The sequence below is a fragment of the Sphaeramia orbicularis genome, chromosome 15 (assembly GCF_902148855.1).
Source record: "Sphaeramia orbicularis chromosome 15, fSphaOr1.1, whole genome shotgun sequence".
Classification (NCBI taxonomy): Eukaryota; Metazoa; Chordata; class Actinopteri; order Kurtiformes; family Apogonidae; genus Sphaeramia; species Sphaeramia orbicularis.
Genome location: NC_043971.1, coordinates 41,636,518 through 41,647,289, shown reverse-complemented (window position 1 = coordinate 41,647,289; position 10,772 = coordinate 41,636,518). Strand labels below are relative to the sequence as shown.

General features: G+C 37.2%; 1 long non-coding RNA gene across 1 annotated transcript; it reads left to right on the top strand.

The window, feature by feature from the left end:
- Window positions 1-1,705: 1,705 nt before the first annotated feature.
- Window positions 1,706-8,881, top strand: LOC115434593 (uncharacterized). The gene is made up of 3 exons (XR_003937557.1): window positions 1,706-1,864; window positions 8,329-8,331; window positions 8,871-8,881. It is a non-coding gene; the product is annotated as an uncharacterized LOC115434593 (long non-coding RNA).
- Window positions 8,882-10,772: the final 1,891 nt, after the last annotated feature.

Here is a 10,772-nt window from a genome sequence, read left to right as displayed (position 1 = left end):
AATGCATTTTTGTCCTCTGTAGTGGACAAGAGATTCACAGCTTTACTTTAACCCTTTCATGCATGAAGTATGAGAGCCATAGTCAGAGTGTTTTTATTCCTCTTTAGGCATTAAAAAAAACAAAAAAAAAACAAAAAAAAACAATGCAATTGAAAATTTTTATGAACCTACTTTTCATTGAGTAGAAAAAAATCAGCTGGGCACCATGCATTTAATTTTTATAGCAAAGAAACATGCATTTAAAATAGTAAATGCATTTACTAATGTACTTTATACTTATTGATATACTGTGTGAAAACTATGAAATAAAAACATTTTTATTGCAGCTAATCTGATGTTTTCTCACATTTTATCATACTCTAATACTACTTATTACTCAGTTCATGAAGATAATATGCAAAAAATAAAAACCTTTTGGTTTAAAAAAAACTACTAATTACAGTCTAATAACAATAACAAGCAATTGATTTTCACTCAAACATGTTAGTGCACATCAGGTTTATCCAGAACTTCATGGTTTGAATGTCAGTGTATGGGTTGATGCATGAGCGTCCACTGTGTTAGTTGATATGGAACTAAAATAACAAAACCCATGAATGCACAAGAGAACAGCTGGAGAATAGCTGTCCACTGGGGTGACCACTGTGCATGAAAGGGTTAAAATAAAAAATTAAAAGATGTCCACTGAAAAGCAAATTATATAAAAATAAATAAATAAATAAATAAATAAATATATATATATATATATATATATATATATATATATATATATATATATATATATATATATATATATATATATGTATAACTTCCTAAGACCCACTGTCCACATTTGTGGACAAGAGTTTTACAACTTTATATATAAAAAAAGAAAAAGAGAAGAAAACTGTCCACCACAAAGGACATTCCATAAAAATTTTAAAATCTGAAAAACTATTGCATCATGATGTTTCCAATATAGGCACTTATTTAATAAAAAACAAAAAAAGCTTGTACTTTGCTGACATGTCCTGGGTCTTAGGAGGATAAAATGTATCTGAAAAAACTATTGCATCATGCTGTTTCCAATTAAGGCAATTATTTAATATAAAATGGCAAAATATTTACGTACTGGGTCTCAGGAGGATATGACTGTTTCACAATATAATATCAATCTCAAACTCAAGCCATAGATATGCACTAGACACACCTTAACTGAACTTAACCTTCCTCTAGTGTTAGGGATGGCACTGACCCACTTTAGGTTTTAAATGCATAAATGAACCACATAAACTTTGCGTATTGCATCAAGGCTTTTTGATTTTGTCAGGAACCTCTATTTCAACAAAATAATATAATTTTTTTCACTAAATTATGAAATGCTTTGGTTGAAATTATGACCTTTGTGTTGTTAGGGTCGGTTTTTGGCCCAGTTATAAGAAAAAAAAATATAAGATTATAAATCAATAATTAGAGCCAAACTGAAATCATAAGTGCACTGCAGTCAGCTCCTTTCCCAGTCATGTGAGCTTTTGGGGATTCTCTTTTTGCCTGGTTATCCAGTATACCTGCACAAACACAAAATAAGCAAAGACGGGCATGTCCAGACATATGAAGTCAGTTCAGCATAGAGCGGGTGACTTGCAGAGTGCACATCGAGGGGTATACTGACAAAAAAAGAAAGCCCCAGAGGCTCACATCAAAAATATTAAAACCAATATTTTCATGGATACAGAAGCCTAACAAGGTAACCAAGAGATGAGAAACAAACTGGATGATAGATAATTGTTTTTAGTGTATTTTACAGATGATTTAAGACAAGGGTCAAAACTGACCTGTTAACATAAGAAATGGTAACAGAAAGCAAACACAAGAGGAAGGTTAAGTAAAATAATAAAGTATTGGAGTAGAATAGTAAAGTAATGAAATACATTTCGGCTTATGAAGGAGATTAATAATTGCACTCTGTCGCATCAGCCCTAGAACTTATTTTGATTTTTGATTTGTTTATTTATTTTTTTAAATTTAAGGTTAAGCACATGGACCATGAACTGCAACATCCCTGTGCAGGTGAGATATGAAATAAAAACAGAATAACAACCCACTCAAGTCGAAAAGAGAAAAAAAATAAATCCAAATAATAATAAGCCCTATATCTTCTAAAGTCCAAAAGTTGTTTTCCATGTCCATACTTTAACTGTTTCTTCCTTCTGAGTCATAATTAATATGTTAAGATTTCTGTAATTAAAATGCTCCTGGTGTAAATGCAATATTCAACAGTTCCACTGACAGTGATATATTCTACAAGGATTATCCTCAGTGATTTTGACTTGCTAATTAATCAACATTATTTATGATGATAAAAGAGAGAAAAAAAAAACTTGGTGATGAACAGACTGCCTCAGCAATCATGATACACTCAGCCAAGTAAACTTCTAAATGTTTATTATTCAGTGGAAGTCCCCCACTCTGCCATGAGCTTCAAAATAGATGTAGTGGGATTTTTATTTGACTTTTTTATTGTGTGCTTTGGTGCAACATATTCTGGAGACTTATTTTACATGTATCCATTAAACTTTTTTTTTTTTTTCCTATTTCACATATTATACATTACTGATGTAAAGACATACTTTCTGCACTTAGCTGTGTTTGGGTCAGGGATGTGAGCTGTGCTTTTTCTGAGTTCCTCCTATTGAACTGAAATTATTCTCATAACAGCCCGTTATCTTTAATTGCTGCAGCAGAAAAACAAGGCCTAATCTACAATTTTAAGTTGTTCTTCCTGAAATAAAGAAATATGCACACCCACTTCCCAAGGCTTCCAGGCTTAGCCCTGCCCATTGTGTTTTTTCCGCAGTTTGTCTCTATTCATTTGCATTTTTATGCAAGGTTAGTCGTGGGGGACTTCTATTACTGCCATGAATACATTAAGAAAACCATTAATCACGTTCAGTGTAATACAGAGTGAATCAGCGACACACCTGTCCTGTTCGCTGCAGGCCTTGTTACTTATCACTCACAGTGGGCAGGACAGGGACATGAACCTAAGGCGAACACATCCAGACCTGCCCCCTGCAACATGATGGATACAGTTTAGTCTCTTTACAAAAAGTACTTTAAAACTTGTCTTGGCACTCAAATTATTCTGCAGATTCCTATTCCCTGCTTAGCACTAGCACTATTTGCCCATTTTTTCATTTTACTTTTATATTTTGTGTTTCTGAGGAGTCATATTTGGTTTCACTTCTAAATAAATGCTTTATGCAGATGTAAAAAGCTGCATAATTCCTGATCAAATCAGTCAAATCCTTGAATAAATAATCATTTATCATATGCAAAATGATGATAATCATGATTTTGGGTGAATTCTGAGGCATGAAATTGGTTTAATCTTTTGTTGCCCACTAGCTCCTTAATTTAACCTGTGGCTAACAGCTTAAATGAAGGTTGATGATTTTACAACCACAGCATCAATTACAGGCTCCTAAAATGCACCCACATTAAAGAAGAGCTCTATTTCCAAATATCATGAGAACAACAGCAGGAATTAGTCAACCATCAAAGGAATAAGCAAATAAACAGACAGCATAATGTAATAGTTCTGGTGCTGCTCCTGAAGTTGATGTTCCACCTACCTTTTCTGTTTTTGTGGAAGGAACATTAATCTGACGCACCAGTGAAGCTCTGTCTAATGTGAAAATGTAGATTTTTTCCTTTTTTTTCTGCTGCTGCTGTCTGTCTGCTACTGCAAAGAAGAAGCTTCTATCACACTAATGATAATAAATGGCAGCTAATGGGATGACCAAACATAACAAATGGAAAGTTTTAAAGGTATGAGGCCCACATTAAATCTGCAGCGACATCCCCAAGTTAGAATTGTAGCTGAGCTCAACAAGAAAAATGTATCACTATCATGAGTACAGTTTAGAGTTGTTGTTTTTAATGAACAGCCCATATACAGTACCATGTAATTTCAGTGGAATGTAGTATAAATGTCACTGTGCTGCAGTACAAAACTGAACTAAACTAAACTAAGCTAAAAATAAATAATGAAATAAGTAAATAAAATTATAACCCCCCCCCCCCCCCACTAAAAAAGAAAAAAAGAATCCAGGCAGGAATGCTTAGAAAATTTAGATAGAAAGAAAAAAAAAAACTGTAAAATTATGAACGAAAAAATTAGCAAATGACAAAACTGAAGAAAAGCTTTGACTGATTTAATTCCTCTTGTTAAATATAAATATAAATAAAAAATATACTTATTTCCGTTTAGTTCCATTAGTTTGGTTCAGTCTCTACTGAAATACTAACAAAACAAGTGGTGCCAGGTACAACAAACCACACCTCTCGGACATATTGTATCTTATTTTGGCATCGATCCAGCTGATGTCATCATGTCTATACGTGTGCTGATGTCAGCATATCAATTGCTCCTATATATGTGTCAAGTTTGAGGTAAATTGAAACAAAATGGATGTTTTTGTAGACGTGAAATTTTGGCCATTATACGTAAATGGAAGAAGAAAAAAGATTTTAAAAATTCATAAAAAACTTAACTTTGACTTTGTACTTTTCCCAAAATGTAATGCCATCTATTCTGGGTCACTGGCAATCTAAAAACCCCATTGGGTATGAATTTAAGCAATATTTTTGCTGCTAGAGTGTTAACAAAGAAACAAAGAAACAAACCGAACCAAAAACAACAACTCTTGCCTCCCCTTCGGGGGGTGGGGTAAAAATTTAACAAGAAATTTCAAAAACAAGCTATCACTTACATATTTTGCAGAGTGATGTCTAAAATTAATCTGTATATCTCTGCAATGTTTCAAGTAAATTGAGTTCAAATTTAGGTTTTTATAGCGATTTGAAATTTTTCCCATTATAAGTAAATGAGGAAAAAAAAGACTGTAAAAATTCATAAAAAATTTGAACTTTGACCTACCTTTCCCAAAATGTAATGACATCTATTCTGGGTCACTGACAATCTATAAACCCAATTTGGTGTGAACTGAGCTAATAGTTTTGCTGCTAAAGTGCTAAAGGGGTGGGGTAATTGAAGTAAATAGTTAACAACAAGACACTAAATTACATGAAAAAACAAGACACTATGGATTGTAAAGACGTGGGCTGAAGCTATAGCTTATTACATCTACCCTTTGTACATATTAAAACAAGCAGCTCTTTAGGTTAGAACAGCTCTGAAACCAAAACCATCGTTCTCTGTGCAGTTTCATGAAGTAAAAGTGCATTTATTTTTGTATTGGCTCTATTATTAAGTCACACCATTAACTAATAATTTAGTAAATTAATGAAGTTATCCTTATGTCACCTGTTGGAAGTACTAAACACATTAATACTGACTTTATTTAATATGATCTTCCACTTGCACTAATTTTTCCATAGACCTGAAGTACCTCCTCTAAAGTGCAGCTGAGCGTACGTTACAGGGAATTTCAGGTCTTTGTGGGTTTGGCATTGAATGGAACTACATTTGTCTTAATGATCGTGCTCCTTGAGCTGATTTTTTGGTTTCACAATAATCAATATCAAAGTCGCCAATGGCAGCAATGCCCACGAAAGCGGGTGTGAATGTGTTGAGGCATTCGTTCTCTGCGTCGGCCTTGTCAATGTAACAATGCTTTTAGAGTTTGGCCCTGAGCATCTAAACACACTCTCAATCACTCCTGAAATCCTAGTAGGCCACACTTGGCTGCTATTGTAACTTAGATACAATCTCAATTTGTATGTTGTCTCTCAGTAGACATGGGGAAAATAAATGGATTGATCTACCGTCCCAGTCCAGCAGTTAGAGCACATCTGTTTTGAGGTGGATTCATAAAAAATGTCACCGCTGACAAATAAAAAGGTATGTTCACAAGTTTGTGATTAAATTGTTATAATATTTGTATGGTCACTAAAGACACATCTACTGCTTTCTGACAAATATATCAATTTCTACTAATCATACAAAAAAAGCAGATACCTAAAAAATGTTGGGTGGTTAGGGGGGCATATTGTATGGTCACAAATGCCTTAAGTGGGTCCTTGGTTTGATTCCCTGCTCGTCGGACTGTTTACTGCATGTTATTTTCCTACTTTCTGACCATGTTTCCTAATCTTTCTCATATCTCAGTCTGATAAAGTGTAAAACCCCCCCCTGAAAAATAACAATTCAAAAGAAAAGGAAAAACACATGGACTGTGTTCAGTGGAAAAAGGTCGTGTGGTCTGATGAGTCCAGATTGACCCTGTTCCAAGTAATGGATGTATCAGGGTGAGAAGAGAGGCAGATGTTGTGATTACCCACCATGCCTAGTGCCTACAGTAAAAGCCTGTGGGGGGTCAGTGTTATGATCTGGGGTGGATTCAGTTGGTCTGGCCTAGGTTCAACAATGTTCAGAAAAATAAACAAATGAATGAATGAATAAATGTTGTGACATTGCCTATGTTTATCAAAATGATACCACAGTGGCTCAGGCTAGATATTACCTATTGACTTATTGAGTCAAATAGTATCTCCATCCAAAAGCCTTTTTAATCCTCCAGACATCCGTACCATCCCCCATTTACAAACTCAGAAAAACCAGAAGTTAATCATTAACCTCTGACTAGGAGGTCAATGTTTTCAACCTGTCTATTTGTCGGCTTGTTTATCTCTGCAACATTACACAAAAGCACAAAAGCTACAGCACTGATTTTCATGAAACTTGTTGGAAGGGTAAAGAATGGGTCAGTAGAGGACAAATTCATGAAATTAGATCCATGAAAAAGGCAGAACTAGTTTTTTCTTCACGTTTTCTAACATTACAAGGATGTATGATAGACTTACAGGAACGTGGGGCCTTGGAGGAGGTACGTGCTGTTGGATGAGGAGTGTCTGGGTTACACATCAGCATAGACACATTCCCTGTTTTTGATTGTGATCAGATTTATTTAGATGGTGGGCTGTTGGAGCAGAAGGAGGGTGTGAAAGCCGTGCAGCCCGTTTGGCCCCTCAGTGACCAGAGAGGAGGTGATAAATGACTACAACACTCATCCCTGTCAGCACTGGGAGGGAGGGGGGCCAGCCCTCCTACCGTGAGCTACATCATCCTAACAACATTATTCTTTTCATGTGGCTTGTCGATAGAAGCCCTGTGTGATTGGCATGGGGATCCGCTCAGGTTAATTGGAAGCCTGAACTGTGTAACGGCACGGGAAGCTGAGCAGACATTGTCCCCCTTGTAATAACACAGGAGGCCTGTGTGTCTGTGTATCGATTACATCTTAGGTTCATGGCACCCATATGGGAATGAAATATCAGAGGACAGGTTATGGATGTTGCCATCAATGGCAGTGGAGGAACGGAGATGGGCCACTTGTACTGGAGGAAAACCCCTAAATGAAATCCTTTACAAGTTCACATCATGAACACTTCTTGATCAGCACCCCTGTTGAAAGCCCCACTGATGCAGCTCTGGTTAAAACCTATTTAAAATTAACAGAATGTATTTAACTGCAGTTTTAAGCACTTGCTTCACGCATGTGACAGGTGTATTTGCCCTCACGTCTGGACTCTGTGGTCACTGAATCCCTCTGTGTCTTCCTTTCATTTTGACCTCCCACTCTTCAGCCTCCTTTTGATCAGGGGCCCATAGCTTGCATTAGATGGAGGACACATGATACCTCATATAAGAGGTAACCTAACACACAGCTCTTTACTTGGAAGCAAAGCTTGCAATCCTATGGACCAGGCCACCCTGTCATGTGGTGAGATTAAGAAGACAGGGCGAATGACAGCGCTAATATGCAGAAAAGGCGGGTGATGGCAAGCCTTTACGTCGCCTCTGTAAGAACAGATCTACTGATAACTGATAATTTGCCTGCACTTTTGTTGCATTACTCCCCTTTGAAAGAACCTGTCAACTTTTTGAAGTGTTCATCTCTTACAAGAGTCACACTCTTATTATCGTCTCGATCATTCCAGGTGGCACCTTGATGCATTGTTTAGTCACCAAGGTTTTTAACAGGTTTGATGCCATAGCTCAGAGATTTTGCTTATTAATTTAGAAATTAATTACAAACACAAAGTGACATTTTACAAGAAATGTTTAGCATAGCATGAATTATTGTTGCTGTAAATTGGATGCAAGCGATGGAGTGCAAAGCCTTGACTTGAGCTCTTTGTGATTAATAAAAGAAGCTTTCACTTCAGTTTTAAAGCCAGTCATGATGAACGATGCAAAGGGATGAAACAAACTCCTCCTCTGGCTGAAGGACATGCTATTTTAAGGGTGGATGTACATTTTAAAAGACATATTAGATTAAGAGGAATCAGGGCTATCATTTATTGTATTTGTTGTCCCGTCAGACAGTTCAGTGACTAATAGCCATTGAAGGACATAACTTAAGATGGAGGTCACACATTTATTCAGTAGATTGCAATTTCTGCCTTTTAATATGCTAAACAAGTCAATATATGTCATAAAGTTTTCTTTCTTTTGCTGATGATCACATTATTGTGTGACATTTTGTCATAGATAAAATGCCTGCATTAGCAACTGCACAGGCAGGCAATGACTTGGACACCCTCACTCTGTTCTGTTGAACACAAACAGGAGGTCCAGCGCCGTCTCCTGTGGAGCAGAAGATCTGGATTCTACATGAGTGACTGAGACACAGCATCCTCCATCCTGCCTTTCATAGCCCCCTCATTGAGCCCCACAAGGCCCACCACGTGGCTCTCAGCGCCGAGGTCCAGATTGTGCCACTGGGCTGGTACCGGACTGGAGGTGGGCGATAGAGCCCCAATCCATCTCCCGCAGGAGCCCAGTGACGGGAGCATCGGTTGCCCACTCCTCGGCTCTGAGCACACTCAGGAAGATGGATTGGTTGGCCAACTCACCAAAGGAGGCAAAGCATGCCGTTAAGAGCCTGTGCATCACTTGGCTGCTCATATGCAAAGTTTGATGAAAGAGGTTTTTCTGGGAGCGATGAATTAGGGCTCCGCTGTGAAATTAGATTTCTGGTGAAAACATCGCAAGGTTTAGGAGAAGCATTGTTTCCACACTGCCGTCGATCCCAGTGGTAATTATAGATAAAAGAGAAATTATGTTAGTAATTCAGCGATGAATGATAAAACTGAATGACAGATTAGGCTCTGAAAAGGGAGTGAAAAAAGCTTTATGGGGACTTTCATGGTCCAAACAGTAATGACAAGTGGCAAAAGTATTTTGTCTTGATTCATAAAATGAAATAAAAAAGACAACAATTGTCCATCTTCATATTATACATACATCAGGTTATGTGTGAGTAGAGAACAGAATAGGAGCCATACAACAAACAAATGGGGAGCATGTGAAATATTCCTCTCTGATGAAATAAATCTTGTGGAAAAATTGTCTCATCTTCAGAAACAGTCCAAATTGGTCGGTACTTTAACCTGATACACTAAGGATCTCGCCTCCTCCTCTCTGTGACCCAAACCTTAAACGGCGGCATGAACACTGACAAATTTGACAAAGGGAATTTGCTCAAAAAACACAGCCTCTATTTGGTCAGCCAAGCGGCAAATATGTCGGATGATATGGTTTATTAGGCAATCCATTTCTCCACAATAGTGAGGCCATCTGCAAAGGTTAGCGTGCATAAGGTTCGTATGGCAAATTCTATCTAATCTGGCTTCGAAGGGCTGCCGCGAAAACTCAGTGGCACATTTTTCATGTACGTACGATTTGGAATGCAAATAGAATAGCTGATGAAAGAGGTGACCTTCTAAGTGCAGAGCAGTGGGGGCTTTGTGGAATATGCAGAGGCAGAATAGAATAGAAAAGAATGAGTTACTGCCACTGCCACCTCAGCTGCATTGTAATATACGACTGTGGCTCAGATACAAGTGAACCTGGCCTCAAGAACATCTAGGTTAATCTGCGAGGATGGCACATCATGTACTCGGTGCAAAAAAATAGCTGGCTCGCAGAATTATATGCCTTTATGCACTGAAAAGGCCTGCAATGTCAAACAAAATACCTCCCAAACAAAGGATCTTTAATGATATAATGCAGATTACTATAGTGAAGCTTATGTATAATAGACTTTTCATATTAACTAATGGATTGTTTACACTGACTCCTATGTGTTTTACTTCTGAGGCAACTTAACATGAATTTAGATTCATTGACATGGAATATTTTTTGCATAAAAATGGTAGAATATATCCAGCTTCAAATTCAAAGGTTTATTTCATTGTGTATTTTAATTCTTCTACTGTTTTTACTGCAATTTTTATGTTGTTAACTCTTAAGTAATCTGTGTTTTATTATGTGTGAAAAGTGTTATATATAAATTAATTTTACTTCTTACTTACTCCTCACTCAGTAAACACTAATTGGTCGATATCGCTGATAGGTGTCATTACATGCCCAAGTAAAAGAGTTGGAGCAAGTTTTTCTAAGATGTAAAGGTAATACTGTATGTTAGTAGTGTAGTGTTCAGATTCCTTTGTCATACATAGTGTGAAACTTGAACACATAGACAAATGAGTGAGGTGTACCATGGTCATTCAGCCGTGTATGTCTCATCTGTAGCCAGCTTTGGCAGAGTAGTCATCTTCATTCCCTTTGTCCTTACTGCAGTAGGCAATCTATCAGCCTCGAGACGTGCTGGAGAGTCCGGCTGGCCTACTCACTCTCCCATTTGAATTGAGAACCCAGTTTCTACTTTACCGACGGTCCCAGTTAGACCAAGCTGCAATTGAGAGTGAGTGAGCTGTCCTTGATTCATATTACTGTCCCAGTATGATTGAGCTTCTTTGGT